This window comes from Anomaloglossus baeobatrachus, chromosome 9 (genome assembly GCF_048569485.1).
Source record: "Anomaloglossus baeobatrachus isolate aAnoBae1 chromosome 9, aAnoBae1.hap1, whole genome shotgun sequence".
In the NCBI taxonomy this organism is placed as follows: Eukaryota; Metazoa; Chordata; class Amphibia; order Anura; family Aromobatidae; genus Anomaloglossus; species Anomaloglossus baeobatrachus.
The window spans coordinates 52,273,654-52,295,491 of NC_134361.1; the positions used below are offsets into that span (position 1 = coordinate 52,273,654).

The 21,838-nt window shown below is 44.6% G+C and overlaps 1 protein-coding gene across 1 annotated transcript in view; it reads left to right on the plus strand.

Annotated features, from left to right (window-relative positions):
* LOC142251167 (5-hydroxytryptamine receptor 2A-like) overlaps positions 1-21,838 on the plus strand; it is a 639,303-nt gene that overhangs the window by 208,077 nt on the left and 409,388 nt on the right. The window contains exon 2 of the mRNA XM_075323709.1: positions 4,093-4,248. The gene's annotated coding sequence lies outside the window, so the exon portion shown is untranslated. The remainder of the gene's footprint in view (positions 1-4,092; positions 4,249-21,838) is intronic.

Here is a 21,838-nt window from a genome sequence, read left to right on the forward strand (position 1 = left end):
GGGGAGGTAAAACGGTTCTGCGAAACCTGCCCGGAGTGTCAGCTTACCGCACCCCTGGCCCACTTTCGCAGTCCGTTGGTACCGTTACCCATTATAGAAGTCCCTTTTGAACGGATAGGGATGGATCTGGTGGGGCCCCTCGTAAAGTCCGCTCGAGGGCACCAACACATCCTAGTGATCGTTGACTATGCCACCCGGTATCCAGAGGCGATACCTCTCAGACATACTGCGGCGAAGCTTATAGCTTGGGAGTTGTTTGCTGTGTTCTGCCGGGTGGGGTTGCCCAAGGAGATCCTTACGGATCAGGGGACCCCATTCATGTCTAAAGTGACCAAAGAACTATGCCGGCTACTCCAGATCAAGCAGTTGCGTACGTCTGTGTATCATCCTCAGACAGACGGTTTAGTGGAGCGATTCAATAAAACCCTGAAAACCATGCTCAAAAGGGTGATTTCCAAAGACGGGAAAGACTGGGATATGATGCTTCCCTATTTGATGTTTGCCATCCGAGAGGTGCCACAGGCATCCACGGGGTTTTCGCCTTTTGAGTTGCTATACGGGCGACATCCCCGGGGATTGTTGGACCTGGCAAAGGAAACATGGGAGCAGGAGCCCACCCCCCATAAAAGTGTGATTGAACACATTTTAGGAATGCAGAACCGCATAAGCGCGGTCATGCCAATTGTGAAGGAGCATTTACAGGAGGCTCAGGCCGCGCAAATCGGCCGCTACAATAGACAAGCCACCGTGCGAACCTTTAAACCCGGGGATCAGGTGTTGGTATTGATCCCCACGGCGGAGAGTAAATTCCTGGCTCAGTGGCAAGGCCCCTACGAGATAAAGGAAAGAATCGGGGTGGTCAACTATAAGGTATTGCAGCCCGGTAGGCGGAAACCTGAACAAATATACCATGTCAACCTTTTAAAACCTTGGCAGGAACGGGAAAGCCTGATGGTTGATTTTTCCCCATCTCCCTCCTCTTCGGGTCGTTCAAACCCGGCTCCAGCGACCTCCGGAGAGGACGAACCGGAAGTAAGGATTGGAGAAGCCCTCACCAAGCAACAGAGGCGAGAGGCCAGACGGCTGGTTCAGCAGAACCCCGATGTCTTCTCCGAGCTGCCTGGTAGGACCAGTCTGATACGACATGACATTGTCACCGAGCCTCACCTGAAGGTACGCCTGAAGCCATACCGAGTACCGGAGGCTCGAAGACAAGCCATATCAGAGGAAGTGAAGACAATGCTACGCCTGGGGGTCATCGAAAAATCCCGGAGTGAATGGGCTAGTCCCATTGTCCTAATACCAAAACCCGATGGCTCCTTAAGGTTCTGCAATGACTTTAGGAGATTGAACGAAATATCCAAGTTCGATCTCTACCCCATGCCCCGGGTGGATGAGCTGATTGATAGGCTGGGACAGGCGCGATATTTCACCACGCTCGACCTGACCAAGGGGTACTGGCAGGTGCCACTGACGGAGTCCGCCAAGGAGAAAACCGCTTTTGTTACACCGGAGGGTCTCTTCCACTATGTTGTCTTGCCTTTTGGGTTACATGGCGCTCCGGCTACATTCCAGAGCTTGATGGACTTGGTGCTGGAACCCCACCAGGCGTATGCATCAGCGTACCTTGATGACATCATTATTTACAGCTCTGAGTGGCAGACCCACTTGGAACAGGTACAAGCGGTGGTGAACGCGCTCCGAACAGCCGGATTGACAGCCAATCCCAAGAAATGTGCGTTGGGGCTCACGGAAGCCCGCTACTTGGGCTACGTAATAGGCCAAGGAGTGATTAAGCCCCAAATTAACAAAGTTGAGGCGATCCAGAAGTGGCCTAGACCCCTGACCACGAAGCAGGTTAGGGCCTTCCTGGGTATCGTGGGGTACTACAGGAGGTTTGTAAAAAATTTTGCGGGACTATCAGCCCCCTTGACGGACCTTCTCAAAGGCAAGAAGTCCGTCATGGTGTGCTGGACTCCGCAGGCCGAGGACTCCTTCCGGGCCCTGAAGGGGGTCCTGTGCGGACAGCCCGTTCTTGTCAACCCTGATTTCCGGAAGGAGTTCATAGTACATACTGACGCCTCTGAGGTCGGCCTGGGAGCAGTGCTGTCTCAGGTGGTTCAGGGGGAGGAACACCCCGTCACCTTCTTAAGTAGGAAGCTCACCCCTCCCGAGCGGAATTATAGCGTAGTGGAGAAGGAGTGCTGGGACGACAGTTTCGCTTGGTGACTGATCACTCTCCGCTGGTCTGGATGAGGTCCGCCAAGGAACGGAATGCCCGGGTTACCCGGTGGTTCCTTTCTCTGCAGAACTTCTGGTTTACGGTTGAACACCGGGCCGGTAGGTTGCAGGGAAACGCCGATGCCTTGTCCCGCGGCCCGTGTTTGATGGTGGGAGTTCAACCCCGCACGCTTGAACTGAGACTGTGACCGGGGTTGTCTATGACGGCCGGTACGTCTCGCCCCGGTTGTGCTCCCTCCATGTATAGAAAGCAACTCCACTCCAGGGTTAATGCTGTTTCCCTACAGGCTGAAAGGAGGGTTAAAAGGAAACAGGAACATGGGCGTGGGTCCCTAGTGTGAGGGAGTGAACACAACTCCCTGAGTTTCTGCCAGAGAAAGACATGTGTGCTGTTTTGGACTTTTGGTTTGTGCAATAAACCGTGTGCTGTGACCATTGGTGCCTGGATCCCGTGTCTTCTGCCGCGCCGCCGACCTCGCTACCTCACACCACCCAACTATGAAAGGTAAACCCTGGTATTGCAAAATCAATTCTTTGTTTCAATGGATGGGATGAGTGCTTAGTCAACCACATGAAGATCTAAAGAACACACAGGGGAAAGTATATGAATAACGTATCTCCAGATGACTCAGGGAGAGTAACTGCAACAGCAACAAAGGTTCTACAGATGACTACAAGCTGACTGCTTGCACTCAAAACCTGTAAAAGGTTTAAAAACCCATCACCAGCAAAGATTAAGGGGGAATGAGAGTATTTAAAGACACAAAAGGAAGTACTGATGATTAACAGCTGAAGGGCATGCTCACATGAGCATATGACTTGCACAAGTGCAATGCGAGAAAATCTCACATTGCACTCGGCCCCATGTAAGACAATGCTGCAGCTCACTTCTGAGAGTTTTTCCTCAGCCCTAATTGGACATAGGAAAAATTACAGCATGTTGCGATTGTCTGCGAGTTTATCACTCGCACCCATACAAGTCTAAGGGTGCAAGTGAAACATCGGACTGCACGCTGATGACACCAGAGTGCAGTGCGATAATTGCACAGCCTGACAATGGAGGAGATAGAGAAATTAATCTCTCACTCTCCTCTACAGCTGTAATCCAATCACAAGATCTGATCACAGTTGCATTACACTCAGCTCCTGCTTGCAGCAGAGTGTGATCTGAGGGTCATTAACATATCACATCTGATGCTCTTACATCGCATACCATACGTTCCTGTGACTCCAGCTAAAAAGTGAGGAAATCTGCAGGGTCCTAAAAAGAAAGAGATTAATCCCAAGCAGGAAAAAAGTAAAAAACCAGGCAGCAGCTTGTGAAGGCAAACGTTGCGAATTTCTAGAGCTGGAAACCATAGAGCAGAACTCTCTGTCAACCATGACATGCCCAAGACAGATATGGATTTTTTTAATGTGGTGCAACATTTTATGGTCTTTACCAAAGGGGCATTGCTTAGCTTTTAATAATGCAAAGCTGCCTAAAGACCCGCCTCTATAAAATACTCTTAGACACTTCCCCCTTGATAAAGACAATGAAAATCAGCACTAAAAAAATATCCTATATTCCTGAAGTTACATGGTTTAAAAACTTGGCATTTTCTGGGATCACCTAATCCTAGACCTGGTAACAGATATTCTTTAAACATTTGTCATTGGTTTTATTACTTGTCTCGCACAATTTCTCAAAACAAATTACTGATATAAAATTTCATCCTGTATTTCGTTATTGCCAGAATTTTATATTTCAGTCCTGGAAACAAGAGTGCAATGTTGTATTAACAATTTTTTGTAGTAATTTTTTTTTGTTTTTTTATTTCTATCTTCTAAGATCTTTTTCTATTGTTGCAGGTAAATGTATGAACAGAATATTCTGAGAAGTTGGGTTCTTACTTCAATGCTAAACATCTGCAGTCCAAAAATTTGTGTATGTTTCGTATGCCTCGTATCGGTGAATTCTGCGTGCGATCTATGACAGTCCTTTCTCAAGTCAAGAGCCTGAATACTGTAAGTAAACAAAACAAAACATGTATACCCCATGTTGACATAAATGTTTTTGTTTTTAGATAATGAAATGACAATCTGATAAACTTTCTTAAAATATACATTCATACATCCATTGTTTTTGACCCATAAGAAAAAAATGAATAATTTTTCATCAGTTTGCTGGACCCAGTTTTAATCCACTTTTAGTCTGTGTCTACTTTACAATCCATTTGTCATCCAATTATTCTCATATGCAATTAAAAACCTATTCCAAGTAGCTCTTCTGGAAAACAAACATGGACAGTGTTCTGTTGACACATGGAGGGCATCAAAGTGCATCCATTTTTTTTTTATCACTGACCTATTCATGTGAATGTGTTTGATCCTCAATGGATCAAAAACGTGCGTGTTCTTTTTTTGCAAAATTTTGTTACTGTAAATAATTTCAGCGTTTTGCTAATTTATGCAGTTCTCAACTAGAGATGAGGAAGCCCAATGTTCGGTGTTCGGGCAAAACACTGAGGTTACAAAAAAAAGTTTGAGTGCTTTACGTAGGCTGACCACTCGTGTGACATCGTTGTGCTCAGATACACTTGGTGCTCAGCCCAATGCGAACTGCTTGCAGTGTTTGAACGTCTCACACGAGGGGTAACCACAGCATGATCGGATGTAGTGTGTAACCCCCAAAAAATACATAAAAATGGAAAACCCCACCTATCCTCCCCCAGCGACTTGCCCGTGACGCACAAACGACGGGGGTCGGGTACGCTCGCTAGCGATATCGCTGCGTGTGACGGGGCTTTAAGCCCGGTGTTCTGAAGAGGTGAGAATGGACACAAGTACGCACGCCACCACTGATGATGCAGGCCAATGGCCTTTAAATAGCATATTGACACGCCCCTCTGGGCATACTAACATGCTAAGAGGGCGGAATGAGAGCAGGAACCAATGACCTTCTGACTAGTCCCTGGCCTCATTAGCATATCATAAAGGATCTTTAGAAATACTGTTTCTAAAGATCTCTTTATCTATGCTACTAGATACAGGGACAGTTAGGCAGGGATTAGTAATATGCACCCAGAACTGCTCGAGGTTCTCAATGCATATTGGACCTGACAGGTTTCCTTTAAAAAAAAAAAGTAGTATTTTTTTTTTAAAAAAACTAAATATTTAAATATTAGCAATCTGTGTAATGAAAGTAATTTGTTTTCTATATTCCATGACAGAGCATACAAAACAAAAAAATTATCGTATACCTTTCTGAACAATCGATCATAAATTACACTGATACAGTATAAATTATGCAATAAAAAATACAAATTAAAACTGCAAATCAAGGCCTTGTGAAAAAAACTTAATTTTTTTTTGAGATACGATGAATCATTGGTAACAAGTAATAGTAACCACTTTCTCTGAACTAATAGTCAGAATACAGAATTTGTTTTCCATTTGGCTTTTCTTCTGGATTTGTATTTCTTTTTATCAAATCCGATAAGTAATAGTTCTATCGAATATGACAAGCCACCAGGCATCTGGGCTCCAAATGCAAATCTGATTATTCCAAAGTTGCTTCATGATGCACTTGGTGTAACCATGATAGTTCATTCTCTGCTGGTTGCATAGTATGAGGTTTACAAGCGCGAGACCTCCTGCTTGCCGAACAACGAAAGCCGCATAGCACAAACAGGCGAGAAATAAGAGTTTGTATTGTTTATAGGTTGTTACTGCATGAGTTTCTACAGAGGTATCTGTCGGAAACTGCAAAAAACTCAGTATGGGGTTCAGAGTTTACAATGGGGAAATGGTAACTGGAGCCAATTTGACAAACATACAATCTATTTCTGCAAAAAAAATCCTTCTAGCCTATCAAATTTAGATGACAGTATTCCAGACACTTGGCATGTAAACTTCACTATACCGCCCAAGGCAATGTTTGCTTCTCACAACAGAAAATTCTGCTTTACTCCTACTACTGTCGTAAAATATTACAGTACATAAAGTTTTTGAGAAAATTGGCCAAATGCCTAACAGAAATAAATTAAAATGACAGTATAGAATAACTTTTAAACATAAGTTTTATTTCGTTAGATTGGAGCTATCGGGTCAACTCACCTGAACTGTCTCACATAAAGCAGAGGAGAGTCCTGCAGCACTGATCCGCCTTGGTTACCTTGTGATTTCACCCACGTGCGGGGAGTGCAGCTCCAGCGTTCATATTACCCGGTTGCGGCGTGCAGGTCAGGAAAGAAAATCACATCCCAATAAGTCCAAGTAAGAAAGAAAACCTTACTGCAATCAGCTGCTGTGCCGGGAGTACTTTATTCAAAATTCATATGTGCAGGGTAAAAGCGGCGAGAGGAGACCTGGATGCGGGTCCCTCACCTGAGGACGACGGCCGTTTCGCCTGCCAATCAGGCTTTTACGGGTCCATCAGTGGACCCGTAGAAGCCTGATTGGCAGGCGAAACGGCCGTCGTCCTCAGGTGAGGGACCCGCATCCAGGTCTCCTCTCGCCGCTTTTACCCTGCACTTATGAATTTTGAATAAAGTACTCCCGGCACAGCAGCTGATTGCGGTCAAGTTTTCTTTCTTACTTGGACTCACCTGAAATGTCTGTTTTCGTAAATACTTGTATACTACATTAACAATAGTGGAGAAACTTTAGCTTGGTTTTTGCATAGTACCATTGCTCTTAATCTTTTCTTCTGGAAATGTATAAATAGATTGACTGAGACTAGGAATTGACATAAATCTTGTCAATATGGTATGTACAAAGCACTGTGTCATGCCACTAAGGTGTGGAGATGTTACTATGGACTTGTTGGACGACCGGGTGAGTGGTGGCAGCAGATTACGTGATACAGAAAGAGACGAGAGAGAACTTGGAGAGAACAGAAAATGTTTTATTTAAAATGATGGTGCACAAGAGCTGAAGGTGAGAGGACCCAGAGGGTCCCGATGCTGAGCACCACCAGAGGAGCAACTGTCACACCCCAGGGCTATGGGGTACTGTGTCCCAGGCCTGGTTTCACTGGGAAGTGTCACAGGTGTAATGGCCAGTGCCCGGTTGCGTGATCCTGGGGGGGTCTCTTTTAAAAGCTCTCTCCTCCTGTACCTGTTTTTGTCTTGTATTGTTTATGATTATTGTACTTGTCCCTATTATGTACACCCCTTTCACATGTAAAGCGCCATGGAATTGATGGCGCTATAATAATAAATAAAAATAATAATAATAAAAAGGGGGATATTTACAGGGATTATTTATAAATTTTTTTTGTCATGACGCCACTTGCAGATTGCGGCTATATGGAAGGAGCCGCCGCTGCACAGTCTCTCACTGCTGGGGCTGATGTTAATTGTAGCCTGGATGTTGTGGCCCTCCGCAAGTAGGGCTGGCCCCAGGGGGTAAATGATGGTGTGGATGTTTATGTCCGTTGATAATACTGAGGCGCGAAAAGAAGGTAGGCCACACAAGGGACTGCAGTGTAACTGTTTTTTTACTCTCAGAGATGTTGCTTGCAACCTGATGGAGGCTGGTTCCGTAGTTGCTGTGCCGGTGTGGTAACCTGGTGGCTTACTTCCCCTACACCTGTCTCTGATTGGTGCTTCCCTCGGCTTGGAGCATCTGGGGGTTCGATCCTGGTAGTCTTTCAGTCTTAGTCCTTATGGCAGGCAGTTTGAACCCTGCTGGGTTGGTTCTCTGTTCCTGGTCCCAGGTTTTCCCGTCACTGCTGTGCCCTGAATTTTACAGTCAGTGAGGTCCTGGATGGTCCCCTCCCCATGCAGATTTTATCAGGTCTGCCTAGAGTATTTTCCTGGTCTAGGGCTCTGTACACCATCAGTGCTATGGTTCCGAGAGTACTCCACCGTACTCTTTCGGCAACCACACGCCTGAGCCTAACAGGTCACTGCTACACTCTCCTGTCAGTACCGTTACGTCCTTCTCCTTTCACTTCCACTTACTAACTGTTTGGGACCTCCTCCCTCGTTGTCATCTAGTGGACTGGATCGGTTTCACCTCTAGGTGGCCATCCACTGGGTCCAACCCTAGCCCTTCACCAGTTTTGGGAGAGGGGTGGAAACAGGAATTGTATGAATGTTTTGGTGTTACCGGCACTGGTCTTCTGGGTCGCTGGGGGTAGGCCCTGCATCTCTGACAGGATGCAGTTCCCTGTAGCTCCTGATGGCTTAGGGGCACTACACAACCGGCGAGGGAACCCCTATACGGGGATTATCCTGACACAGCCCCGGAAGGTCAGACAGCCGCTTAGTCCATCGGGGTTCTAGCTAGACTGTGGAATGCCGGCTCAATCAGAGAAGAGAATCTGTAATGCTCTGCATCATTCAAGGGAAACGGATCCAGTCTTTGTAAGAATCCAGAGGTTTCCAGAATGACCACGGAGGTAAACATGGCAGAAGTGGAATCCAAGGCATGCAGTGAAGCAAAGAATGGACCAGTTGCAGGAAATTCTGCGGAGAGAGAGAGGTAAGTATCTTGCACAGGAGAGCAGAGCACAGTCGCAGAGCACTGCAGCTGAAGACCTGAACCCTAGCAACATTCCTAAAGAATGAGAACGTTGCCCAGGCACCACCCATAGGGAAAAGCTGCCTTATAAACACACAGTAATTTTGCAATCATAATCGGAGCAACAAGGAACAGGTGAACTGTTCCTTTTAAATTTTAGCAGAGTACAGCGCGTGCCGCATTAGCTTGCTTCCAGAGGACCTGCTGAGAGAATGCAGGTTCTGGGAGGAAAAGGAGGCGGGTGAACGCACAGCACTGTGAACAGGGTGATTAACACACCAAGTAGTAGCAGTGGAGCATGCAATAGAAGCCGGGAAAGAGGCAGGAACGGAGGTGCGGGAGAATGTTGCTCTCCCTGCACAGGGGAGATCAACCCTGCAGCCGAGGGCATGACACACTGATAGCGTTAAGCTGTGCAAGAAAAAAAATTGATTTTAGATTTGTTTTTTGCAACCATCATTTACTAATTGCTTGCATTATTATTCACAACTTCCAGATCACTAGTTTGTTTTGGCATTCATTTCACATTGGATTCTTCCCAAGGGCCTAGGAAGTTGTAGTGTATTGCCATAGGGTGTGCAAACAACATTCAACCAGACCCGCTTTCTGCAGTTGAGTGATGGTGATTTTGGTAACATTGAGTTTATGTGCTTCCTGACATTTTTGGGGATTGCACCCATTGTGCTGATGACTTGTGGTACGACCGCTGTTTATTTGTGTTCTAGGAATTGTCCAGGCCCATTTGAAGTCCGCCAATGACTATCTGCATGATCTAGAGGTGGCATGAGAGAACTTCATGTGATCAGAGGAGACTAAAATAAAACTTTCTGGTATCAACTCCACTCGCCGTGTTTGGAGGAAAAAGGATGAGTACATCTCCAAGAACACAGTCCCAACCATGTAACATTGGGATGGAAACCTCACACTTTGGGGGTGCTTTTCTTCAAAAGAGACAGAATGACTGCACCGTATTGAATAGAGGATGGATGGGGTCATATATCGTAAGATTTTGGCCAACAACCTCCTTCCCTCAGGAAGAGCATTGAAGATGGGTCATGGCTGGGTCTTCCAGCATGGTAATGACCTGAAACACACAGCCAAGGCAACTAAGTGGCTCTGTAAGAAGCACTTCAAGGTTCTGGAGTGGCCTAACCAGTCTCCAGACCTGAATCCAATAGAAAATCTTTGGAGCTATCTGAAACTCAATATTGTACAGTGACCACCCCAAAACCTGAAAGATCTGGAGAAGATCTGTATGGAGCAGTGGGCCAAAATCCCTGCTGCAGTATGTGTAAACCTGGTCAAGAAATTTCTGAACGCTGCAATTGCAAACAAAGGTTTCTGTACCAAATATTAAGTTCTGTTTTTCAATTGTATCAAATACTTATTTCATGCAATAAAATGAAAATTAATTATGTAAAAATCATACAATGTGATTTTCTAGATTTTTTTTTACATTTTATTTTATCTGTCACGGTTTAAGCGTAACTACGATGAAAATTACAGACTTCTCCATTTTTTGTTGGTGGAAAAACTTGCAAAATCAGCAGTGTAACAAATACTTAATTTCCTCACTGTGTATTTTGTGTGTGTATGTATAGACAGTGTGTCCACCCATATCCTGTCCACCGCCATTAACTTGAGAACGGCGGCAGCTGTAGGCATAGAAGTGGTGTCTAGGTATAGTAAAGTAGCCATGTGCTACGCAATGAAACCACCTATAGCGCCACCTGGTGGAAAACAACGGAGTTAGCCTTTTTACCTCGACAACGGAACGAGATAGAGAAAAAAAGTGAATTACAAAGTTGTTGGGCATCATCAATTCAATTGGGATCGACACCTTGCATACAGAAATGCTATATGAAATCCATGACACCTTCCCCCCCCAAAAAAAACCCCATTGAATGCTGGTCACGCATATGGCGCTCATTTAACTTTGATGCTCACAGTGGCCACCGTCAGCTGCAGTACACATCTGTACTCTGGACAGCATACTGTATCTTGCTGCACGTTGTGCAATATGGTAGGTGACAGGTTTCCACAAGCATCTGTGATACGTCGTCGTAGGTCCTGCAATGTTGGTGGAGGGGTCGCATACACCTGCTGTTTGTGACCTCACAGAAAGAAGTCCAATGGGGTCAGGTCAGGTGAGCGTGGACACCACTCCACACAGCCACCATACCCAATGACTTGTAGGAAGGTCTCCATGAGGTATCGCTTCACGTTCGCAGCCTTGTGGGTTTTACATGTTCTAATCATAGCATTTCTGTATGCAAGGTGTCAATTCGTATTGAATTGATGATGCCCTACAACTTTGTAATTCACCTTTTTTCTCTATCTCGTTCCGTTTTCGAGATAAAAATGCTAACTCCGTTTTCCACCATGTGGCGCTATAGGTGGTTTCATTGCGTAGCGCATGGCTACTTTACTATACCTAGACATCACTTCTATGCCTATAGCTGCCGCCGTTCTCAGGTTAATGGCGGTGAACAGGACATGGGTGGACACACTGTATAATTATACATTATACACTATATATAAATTGTGACGAGATATACAGAAGCTATTGTGTTCACTGGAACTATTTTTTTTTTTTCTGAAAATTGACACTTTTATAATCGTGAGCGCCCGGCATGTGAATATGTTTACTATTCAGGAATATCTAGCTGACAGGTTACAATGAAAAGGTCATGTTTGATGACAGAGCAGCCAAACCCCTATTCCTAAACTGCCACCAACATTCTACTCCTGCTCACACTGTCTCTTTTATGAAGTAGATGTGCAATTATTAAATGCAAAATGTTGACCAATAGTAAAATGAAAAGTTCACAATGCTATTGTCACATAGAATATCAGTAATTTGGTTTGTGTTTTGTTGTTTAAAGGTCAGCAAGACAGTAAGCAGGACAGTTGCCTTAAAATAGAGGGAAAAAAAAAGAAAAATCGTAAAACACTCAGATCTGTTCTATTGACTGTAAAAAAAAAATGATTATAAATTCTGTAGCTGTTCTTCAATCAGTATAATGGATCTTATCTGGGAAGAATAGCATCAATAAGTGCTAAAGCTCATGGTTTGGAAAAATAATCTATTTCTTGTTGCATCACAACTAAATTTCTATCTGTTACTACAAGAGACATCAGCACAAGAGCGCTGCATTGGTTACAAGAAGTTTGGATTGAATTCTACTCGAAATTTTAAAAAATATCCATTTGAAAAAGGCAGATTTTTGGGGGTAATTCACTTCCGTGAGGATTCAGCAGAGTGGTGGTCGCTGCTTTCCATTTTTTATGAACCATAAAGTTTATTTGAACAAAATTGTTAGCTCACCTCTGCCTCCACTGCAACTCACTGCCACCCATCCAGTCCATCCTAGACTTCATATTTCACTCTGCTCTCTCTGGAATCTGAGGGCCTTTCACGCTTAGCCAGGACTTCAGGCTTTTTTGAGGTCTTGGAGGGTTCTGCGAATGCACAGAGTGATGATCATGTCATGATGACATCATGACAACATGACCTTTGTCATTTTTGTTCACAACTCTCCTGGGCCTCATGAAAGCCATAAGTACTGGTTCAGAATGAGGAGCCTTGGGGATTCTTCAGAAGATTCAAAAGGACTGGAAGGATGATTGGGAGTAGCAGAGGGACCAGAAAGGTGTTAGATGAGTATAATGAGCAGAGATGACTGATCCTTTGGATATTCGATTCACAGAGCACATTTGAACCTTAGACAAGGTTCGGTTTGTGACCCTGACTTGAACCAAACCTCAATCGAAGTTAGTAATTGGGCAGTTTGTGTCTCAGTCTACATGCAGCCAGCCATAAGCAGAAAACGTTCAAGGGAGGGTGGGCGGGGTTTTTCAATATATATATATATATACACATATATAAAAAAAAATTTAAAAAAATAGAATGCGTGTGTAATAATTATTATTTTATTTTTTTTTTGTACACTAAATTTTATCATGCTCAGTTTAACCCCAGCGTAAGCCGTTCAAACCTTGCAAGTGGCTTGCATGGGACTGAGCATCACTCATACCCAAGCACAGCTCTGCTCACTTTTGCTCAGGTTTGCTAATAATAATGAGAATTTTTAATTATTTATTTTTTACACATTATCCTTAGGGGTCTGGAGACAGACTCCAAGTAATAATGAGGACATTACATTTAGAGAGAAGAACCTCTCCGCTAAATAAATATCTTGGGGAAATACGGTAAATGTGCAAAAAGACAAAATTTATATATTGCTTGATTTGATCATCTGTAACCATTACAAATTTTGTCTAACCTTAAAGACCACTACCATGTCTTTGTAAAGTTATTTGATTTTACAAAGTTGCTTTATTAATAATTGTATAAAGAAGAAAATTATTTGGAAATGTGCATCAAGTGTGTGTGTGTGTGTGTGTGTGTGTGTGTGTGTGTGTGTATGTATGTATGTGTGTAATATATATATATATATATAATAAATATATATATATATATATATATATATATATATACATATATATATATTATATAATATATATATATATATATACATAATAAAATTATATACAGGGTGGTCCAAAAGTAGGTGGACAGTATGTGTAATAAGGTTATCAATCATGGTGCAAAGTGAAACTGACTCAGTTGCCCTTAGCAACCAATCAGATTCCACCTTTCACTTTCTAAAGAGTCTGAGAAGAATGAAAAGTGCAATCTGATTGGCTGCTAAGGGCAACTGAGTCAGTTTCACCTTACACCTAGGTTTGATAACCTCATTACACACACTGTCCACCTACGTTTGGACCACCCTGTGTGTGTGTGTGTGTGTCACATATATCTATATATATATATATATATATATATATATATATATATTAAATTATGCACATTTCCAAATAATCTTCTTTCTACAATTATTAATAAAACAACTTTGTAAAATGATGACCCCTTAGGTGTAGAGTCAAGACCGTAAAAGACTGAGCAACTAAGTAGAGAAACTCATGAATGTAAGAATTTTTTGTAGTTTATAAACTTGAAAACCCAAATGGTCCGCATAGTTATAAATTCAAAACAGTTGGATGTGACTGATTATTTTTTATTTTTAATTACCTTGTTCTTTTTCTTTTTTTTTTTTTAATTTTTCATCTGCTTAAAGAGCACTTTTGCGTTTTTATATTATTAAGAATCTTCCAGGGAGGACAATCTCTTCTTAAGGAGTATGGAGTTTTATTAGCAATGCTCCATGGAAACAGTGTGCAAACTACCTCCATAGGTGGTACAAACTACTGATACAATGGAACTCAGGTGTCCACTGGCAGAGGTAGAGGCAGGAATAGAACTTAAAAGCTCAGCTTGTTTTCAGCCTGCATAAACCACTCCACAGGAAACATGAATAAAACCTTTCTCCAGCATAAAGATTCAAAGAATATGTACAGTCTGTTCAGTAGAGATGAGCGAACCAGTCGTGGTTCGGCTCGAGTCCGGTTCGCCGAACGGACGTCCCGTTCGAGTTCGGTTCGTCGAACGTTCGACGAACCGAACTCGAACCGCATAGGAAACAATGGCAGGCAATCACAAACACATAAAAACACCTAGAAAACACCCTCAAAGGTGTCCAAAAGGTGACAAACAACTCACAACACAACACAAACACATGGGAAAGTGACAAGAACAAATTCTCATGTGAAAACAAATGAGCGAGGAAAAAAGAGGACGAGACACAGATATAGGCATGGCACGCCCTTCTAAAATCATGTAAAACACCGCAAGGTGACTCCAAGCGGAGTCTCCCTTTTTTCAAAAAATTGGGCCCCACACACACACACCCATTCAGTGGCAGCACTTGTGCCCTAGTTGTACACTTCACAGCTAGATTTGCATCAAGCACATTCAAAAATACGCTATTCTTAACCGTCCCCAGGATGACACCGGGGTAGGTAGCAAAGTCTTTGCTGAACCATGACTTGTTCATCTTGGCTCCTTTTAAAAACAATGTAAGAAAGGGTTACTCCAAGCGGAGTCTCCCTTTTTTCAAAAAATTGGGCCACACAGACACCCCATCAGTGGCAGCACTTGTGCCCTAGTTGCAAACAGGAGGTTTTGATTTGCATCAAGCACATTCCAAATCCATAAGCATTTACTCTCCCCAGGATGACACAGGGGTAGTAAATTCCTTGTGGATCCATGACTTGTTCATTTTGATGAACGTTAGTCTGTCCACATTGTCACTGGACAGACGCGTACGCTTATCTCTCAGCACAAACCCAGCAGCACTGGAGACACGTTCAGAGACAACTCTGGCAGCTGGACACGACAAAATCTCCAAGGCGTAACTGGAGAGCTCTGGCCATTTTTCAAGATTTGAAGCCCAAAATGAGCAAGGCTCCATTTGCAAAGTCATGGCACCGATGTTCATTTGGAGATACTCCTGTATCATCCTCTCCAGCCGTTGACTATGTGTTAGACTTGTTGTCTCTGTTGGCCTTGCAAAGGAGGGTCTAAAAAAATTATGAAAAGATTCCATAAAATTGCTGTTACCAGCACCAGATACAGTCCTACTGGTATGGGTAGACTGTTGAAGATGACGAGACCGTCCCATGTTTGTCAAGTTACAACTGGGAGATTCACTCCCTGCACCTGCACGGTTGTTTGGTGGAAAAGCCGAGCTAAGATCGAGTAACAGCTTCTGCTGATACTCCTACATACGTGCGTCCCTTTCTATGGCTGGAATTATGTCACAAAATTTGGACTTGTACTGGGGATCTAATAGTGTGGCAAGCCAGTAGTCATCATCACTTCTAATTTTGAAAATACGAGGGTCATGTTGGAGGTAGTGCAGCAAGAAAGCACTCATGTGTCTTGCGCAGCCATGCGGACCAAGTCCACGCTGTGTTTGTGGCATAGAGGTGCTAACCGTTCTTTCTTCCTCTGACATCTCCCCCTAACCTCTGTCAACTGAAATTTGACCAAGGTCTCCCTCCTCCGCTGAGTCTTCCATGTCCATGGACAGTTCGTCCTCCATTTCTTCATGTTCTCCTGCACCCTCCTCAACATTTCGCCTGCTACCATGCGCCCTTGTTGATCCCTGTCCCCCATGGTCCCATGCCTGCCGCGTTGGTGATGATGAACGTCTGGACCTTGGACATGTTGTTTTGTCTTGCGCATATGAATCCTCCTGTAGTTCCTCCCCTTCCTGTTGTCCCACCCCCTGACTCCGAATAGTGTTTAGCGTCTGCTCCAGCATGTAAATGACTGGAATTGTCATGCTGATAATGGCATTGTCAGCGCTAAACATATTCGTCGCCATGTCGAAACTGTGCAGAAGGGTGCATAGGTCCTTGATCTGAGACCACTCCATCAGGGTGATCTGCCCCACCTCTGCATCTCGTTGGCCCAGGCTATACGTCATGACGTATTGCACCAGGGCTCGGCGGTGCTGCCACAGTCGCTGTAACATGTGGAGAGTCGAATTCCAGCGTCTCGCCACATCGCATTTCAGGCGATGAAGCGGCAGGCCGAAAGACTTCTGGAGCGATGCAAGTCGCTCAGCTGCGGCGCTTGAACGGCGGAAGTGAGCAGACAGTTTTCATGCCCTGGTCAGAAGGCCATCTTGGCAGGGATAGTGTGTTAAAAATTGCTGGACAACAAGGTTCAACACGTGAGCCATACAAGGTACGTGTGTTACCTTGCCCAGGCGAAGGGCCGCACCCAGGTTTGCAGCATTGTCGCACACGGCCTTACCAGGCTGCAGGTTGAGTGGAGACAACCATTTATTAAACTCGGACCGCAGAGCTGACCACAACTCCTCAGCTGTGTGACTCTTATTCCCAAGACATGTCAAGCTAAAGACCGCCTGATAACGTTGCGCTCTGCTGCCAGCATAGTACTGAGGGGTGCGTGATTCCTTCTGCGCAGTGAGAACGCTGGTGGCCTGACCAGGCAGGCTTGGGGTGGAGGTGGAGGACACAGATGAGGTGGAGGAGGCAGAAGCAGTGGCGGAACTTGGACAGACAGAGGATTGACACACAAAAGTCGTGGGGACGGCAAGACTTGTGCAGCAGACCCTTCACCATCTATCACCATAGTTACCCAGTGCCCAGTCAGCGACATGAAACGTCCCTGTCCATGCTTACTGGTCCAAGTATCGGTGGTGAAATGCACCCGTTCACACACAGAGTTTCTCAAGGAAGCGGTGATGTTGTGTGCGACATGCTGGTGTAGCGCGGGCACACCTTTCTTAGAGAAGTAGTGGCGACTGGGCATCTGGTACTGGGGCACAGCGACAGACATAAGGTCTCTAAAATCCTGTGTGTCCACCAGGCGGAAAGGCAGCATTTCGGTAGCCAAGAGCTTACAGAGGGATAAAGTCAACCTCTTAGCTTTGTCATGGGTCACAGGAAATGGCCTTTTATTTGTCCACATCTGAGGACTATATGGGAGAGAAAAGGCGCAATAGGGTCTTACCCGATATATTGGGCAAACATAAAAGAAGTGATGCACTCACCTGATCGGGTTGTGCCAGTCACAACACCATTGATAGCAAGAATGAGCGCCCAAGCGGTCCAGCAGCAGCCCTGCTACACAGGAGGAACATCAGAAAGAAACTGGAGAAAAACAGGTTTTTTGCCGCGCTTGAAGACCACAGACATTGATGTCGGAACAGATGATTCTTTTATTGTTTCATTCCTACGCGTTTCGGAGATCCAAACTGTCTCCTTCTTCAGGGAAAGAATTCTTTCCCTGAAGAAGGAGACAGTTTGGATCTCCGAAACGCGTAGGAATGAAACAATAAAAGAATCATCTGTTCCGACATCAATGTCTGTGGTCTTCAAGCGCGGCAAAAAACCTGTTTTTCTCCAGTTTCTTTCTGATGTTCCACATCTGAGGGACAGAGATCTGGTTGCTGTGTGTAGACGGTGTTGAGTAGGGTGTCCCTGTAAAAATGCAGGTTTGTGAGGAAAGTGCAGTCTGAGACATGATGTTGCCTTCATCCAACGTTGGTGCTATCGATGTCTGAGAGAGCTGTACACACGCACTTGTTTCCCCTTCCAAACCAACTGACGACCTACCAAGCAAAGTGCCTGTTGCGGTTACAGTGGTGGAAGTTGTGCATGGAAAACCAGGTGTGACAGCTGTCCCCACAGTACTAGAAGATGAAGAGCGCGTGGATGCACTGGAAGGGACAGGCCGTGGATGGTTCGCTCCGCTAGACCGCATTGCAGCACGGTGAGCTTCCCACTGGGACCTATGATATTTATTCATGTGACGATTCATGGAAGAAGTTGTCAAACTGCTGAGGTTTTGACCTCTACTAACAGAATCACGACAAATTTTACACATCACATAATTTGAGCGATCTTTTTCTATGTCAAAAAAGGACCAGGCTAGGCAAGGCTTAGAGGGCATGCGACCTGCTGAGCCCCCCCGACTAGTGCTCAGAGGCAGAGTGGTGGCTGATGATGCAGTTGTAGACGTGCTACCAGTGCTCCGACTCTGTCCAGGAAGGCGCAAGGTAACTTCGTCGTCGGTTGCATCCTCCTCCACCGCCTCTGTTGACCTCCTCGAGTGCCTGACTGTGGGTTGACAGTAGGTGGGATCTAGAACTTCATCATCAATTGTTGTGTTTGCACTCCCCTCACCCTCAGACCGAGCCTCTTCTTGCCCTGACCGAATATTTAAGTTGTCATCCCAATCTGGTATCTGCGTCTCATCGTCAGCAGTATGTTCCTCATTGTCTATAACCACAGGTGTTACAGCTTGTGACAAAGGGTCAACATTATGCTCAGAAACTTGGTCCTCACGGCCTGAATCAGAGTCACAAAGGTTCTGGGCATCACTTCAGACCATTTCCTGGTCTGTACTCACTGTGGCTTGGGAGCAGACCTCTGATTCCCAGGCTATAGTGTGACTGAACAGCTCTGCAGACTCAGCCATCTCAGTTCCACCATACTGTGCAGGGCTGATGGAGACTTCAGAGCTGGGAGAAAGCAAGTTTGATTGGGATGACAACTCAGAGGACTGGTGTTTTTTGGATGCGGTAGTTGAGGTGGCTGAGAGGGCACTTGTTGGACCACTTGAGATCCATTCAAGCATTTTCCTTTTTTGGCCATCATCTACCTTTTGTTCCTGTTGTTCGTGTCCGTAAAAAAGGGAGCACATCGGATTGTCCACGGTAAGTAGTAGACATCTTACTTTTGCTGGTAGATGGTCTATCTTCAGCAGATGTTAATGGAGCTTTGCCACCTTCCCCACGGACAAAACCTTTTTTTCCTTTTCCACCACGCCTCTTCCCCTTTCCACCAGTATCTGTCATTTTGCCACTCATGTTGATTGCGACAAGATTGTGCACTTAAAATGTGGTAGTAAAAATTGAGAGGTGGTGTAGATTGCAGCGGTGGTCTAGCTTTATTAACAGCAGAATAATAAAGAATAATTATCCCTGACAATGCAACTACGGCCCTTAAACTGGCAGCATAAATTGCTAGTATAATGGCTTAGTTATAATGAGTTGGAGTGTGCAATGCAGACAGACGTGCTGCAAATATCTTTGCACTAGTGGGACTATACAGAAGTCCAATAGCCACGTTTAGGATGCCACTAAGTTCACTCAGTGTTTGCTAGTATAATGGCTTAGTAACAATGAGTTGGAGTGTGCAATGCAGGCAGACGTGCTGCAAATATCTTTGCACTAGTGGGACTATACAGAAGTCCAATAGCCACGTTTAGGATGCCACTAAGTTCACTCAGTGTTTGCTAGTATAATGGCTTAGTAACAATGAGTTGCAGTGTGCAATGCAGGCAGACGTGCTGCAAATATCTTTGCACTAGTGGGACTATACAGAAGTCCAATAGCCACGTTTAGGATGCCACTAAGTTCACTCAGTGTTTGCTAGTATAATGGCTTAGTAACAATGAGTTTGAGTGTGCAAAGGGCAGGAGGGTACAGTGGCAGGGTTGTGGGTCTGGGTAGAGGAAAAGAAGCCTGCCTTTCTATCCCTCCTAATGGTGAAATGCAGCGAGGAAATCCCTGACCTTTGCTACACAGACGCTGTCATCTTGTGTAGCTGTTAAACTCTGTTTTCACGGCCCTGACTGTCACCTATGGCTCTGACCCTGCCGGTATGAGCCCTTAAAAGGACTGATAGAAAGTGCTATCCCTAAGCTGTCCAGCGCTGTGTATGGAGCGTACACAGCAGTATCGGCGATAGGCGCTGCGCCAGCGGTGACTGACACCAAGGACGCAGAAGGCAGATAATGGCGTGCTGGAGGAAAATGTCCGGTTTTATAATGCAGGGACATGTGACATGGACATCCTATCACACATGCCGTTGCTTCTCTGGCTAAAAATCCACTTAGCTGTGTGTGTGTCTGGGATTGGCTAACATGCTGGCCCGCCCCACTACACGCGCGCGCTTAGGGAAGGAAGACAGGGAAAAAAAAAAAAAATGGCGGTCGCCATTATCCATACAGCAGTGATCTGAATGCGCTGTTCCCGCACACTATACACTGAAATGTCATAATAGTGTGAGTCACAGAGTGACTTACACTATTACAGCGGAAAGCCAGCTAGGAATTAGCTGTTTTTTTTGCTGCTAGAACCGTTCTTGAACGTATCTAGAACTATCGACTTTCCTTGGTTTCTCTTTGTCTCATGGCCAGTGTGAACATGGTCTCACAAGTTCCATGTATACCATCTCATACTCCGGCTCACTTTTTTGTTTTTATGTAGTTTTTTTTGTATTCAGTACAAACAGGGAGTGGCCCCCTTCTCAGCGAGCTGGACATTTCATTCTGTGAATCCCCCTGACTGTGTGTGTCCTGTTGGGACCCGGTCGCTCTCAGCCCTTAGCCACATTGAGGCCTATTTTAGACCCATGGTAAGGTTTTAATATTAGAGAGTGTAGGTACTATCCCAACTGGGTACACCTTGACGTTTGGTGGGATAGCTTTATGCTTTTTTTGATCAAAATCAGTGTTTACTAAGTACCCTATGTTTATATGCACTATGCTTTTATTTAGTTACAGCAGGGTATGTTTTGACAATTTTTTTTTTTTTTTCCTTGGTTTCTATAAATAGATATAGTATATCTATAGCTCTCATATCCATCTATACCTCTCATATCTATATCTGTCTATATTATATACACATATATCTATCTCTATCTATCTCTGTCTCTCTCAGATTTATATATATAAAAGCTCAGTGTATGTATGTAATGTATGTCTGCTAAAGGAATTTGCAGCCTCGCATTTACAATCACGAAATTTTGAACAGATGCCCCATGTGACTCAGGGAACGTCATAGACTATGTTTGGGCGGGGAAATTTAACCTTGTGCTTTCCAGTTCCTCTACAAAAATCTTGCAGCCATTAAACTGAATGGAGCTGGGAGCTGCAGCCTATAAATAGCAACTGTCAGTGGTTGCTATAGGAACAAAATAAACTGATAGTATAGGAAGCTTATGTGTGAGGTAAAAAGATGTCAGTGGTGAGACTGATAGAGAGAGACGGAGACAGAGAGAGACAGCCCAGGCAAAGAGACAGAGAGACAGACGGATGCAAATACAGACAGAGAGATAGAAACAGACAGACAAGGAAAGAGACAGACAGCGAGACAGACAGCAACACACAGACAGAGACTGGGAGAGAGACAGTTACTATCCCAGGCAACGCCCGGGTACTACAGCTAATTTTTTTTTTATTTATTTCTATCTATATCTATAACTCTCCCAACCCCTCAAGGTGAGCACCCTCAGTGTTGTTCTTCCATAACACCCCTCAGATAAGACCCTATTTGCACTCTTTTTGTCTTTCAGTTTATTTATAGGAATGTCCGATGGTAATACTTCTTATATCACTGTTTAATTAGGCGTCAAATTATTCACCAAAAGAATCTTTCCAAGGAGCTCTTCGGTTTTATATGTTTTTAAAGATATACATTACATATATACAGTATATCTCTATTTATTTTTTTGGGAGAAAGATTTCTCTGAAACGCATAGAAATAGTGACTGAAAAGAATCCCCTGGATCGTTCGTTTCTCCAGCAGCGCAGCTTTCGACCCCTTCTTATGAAATTTATCTTGTGACGTTCCTGCCAAAA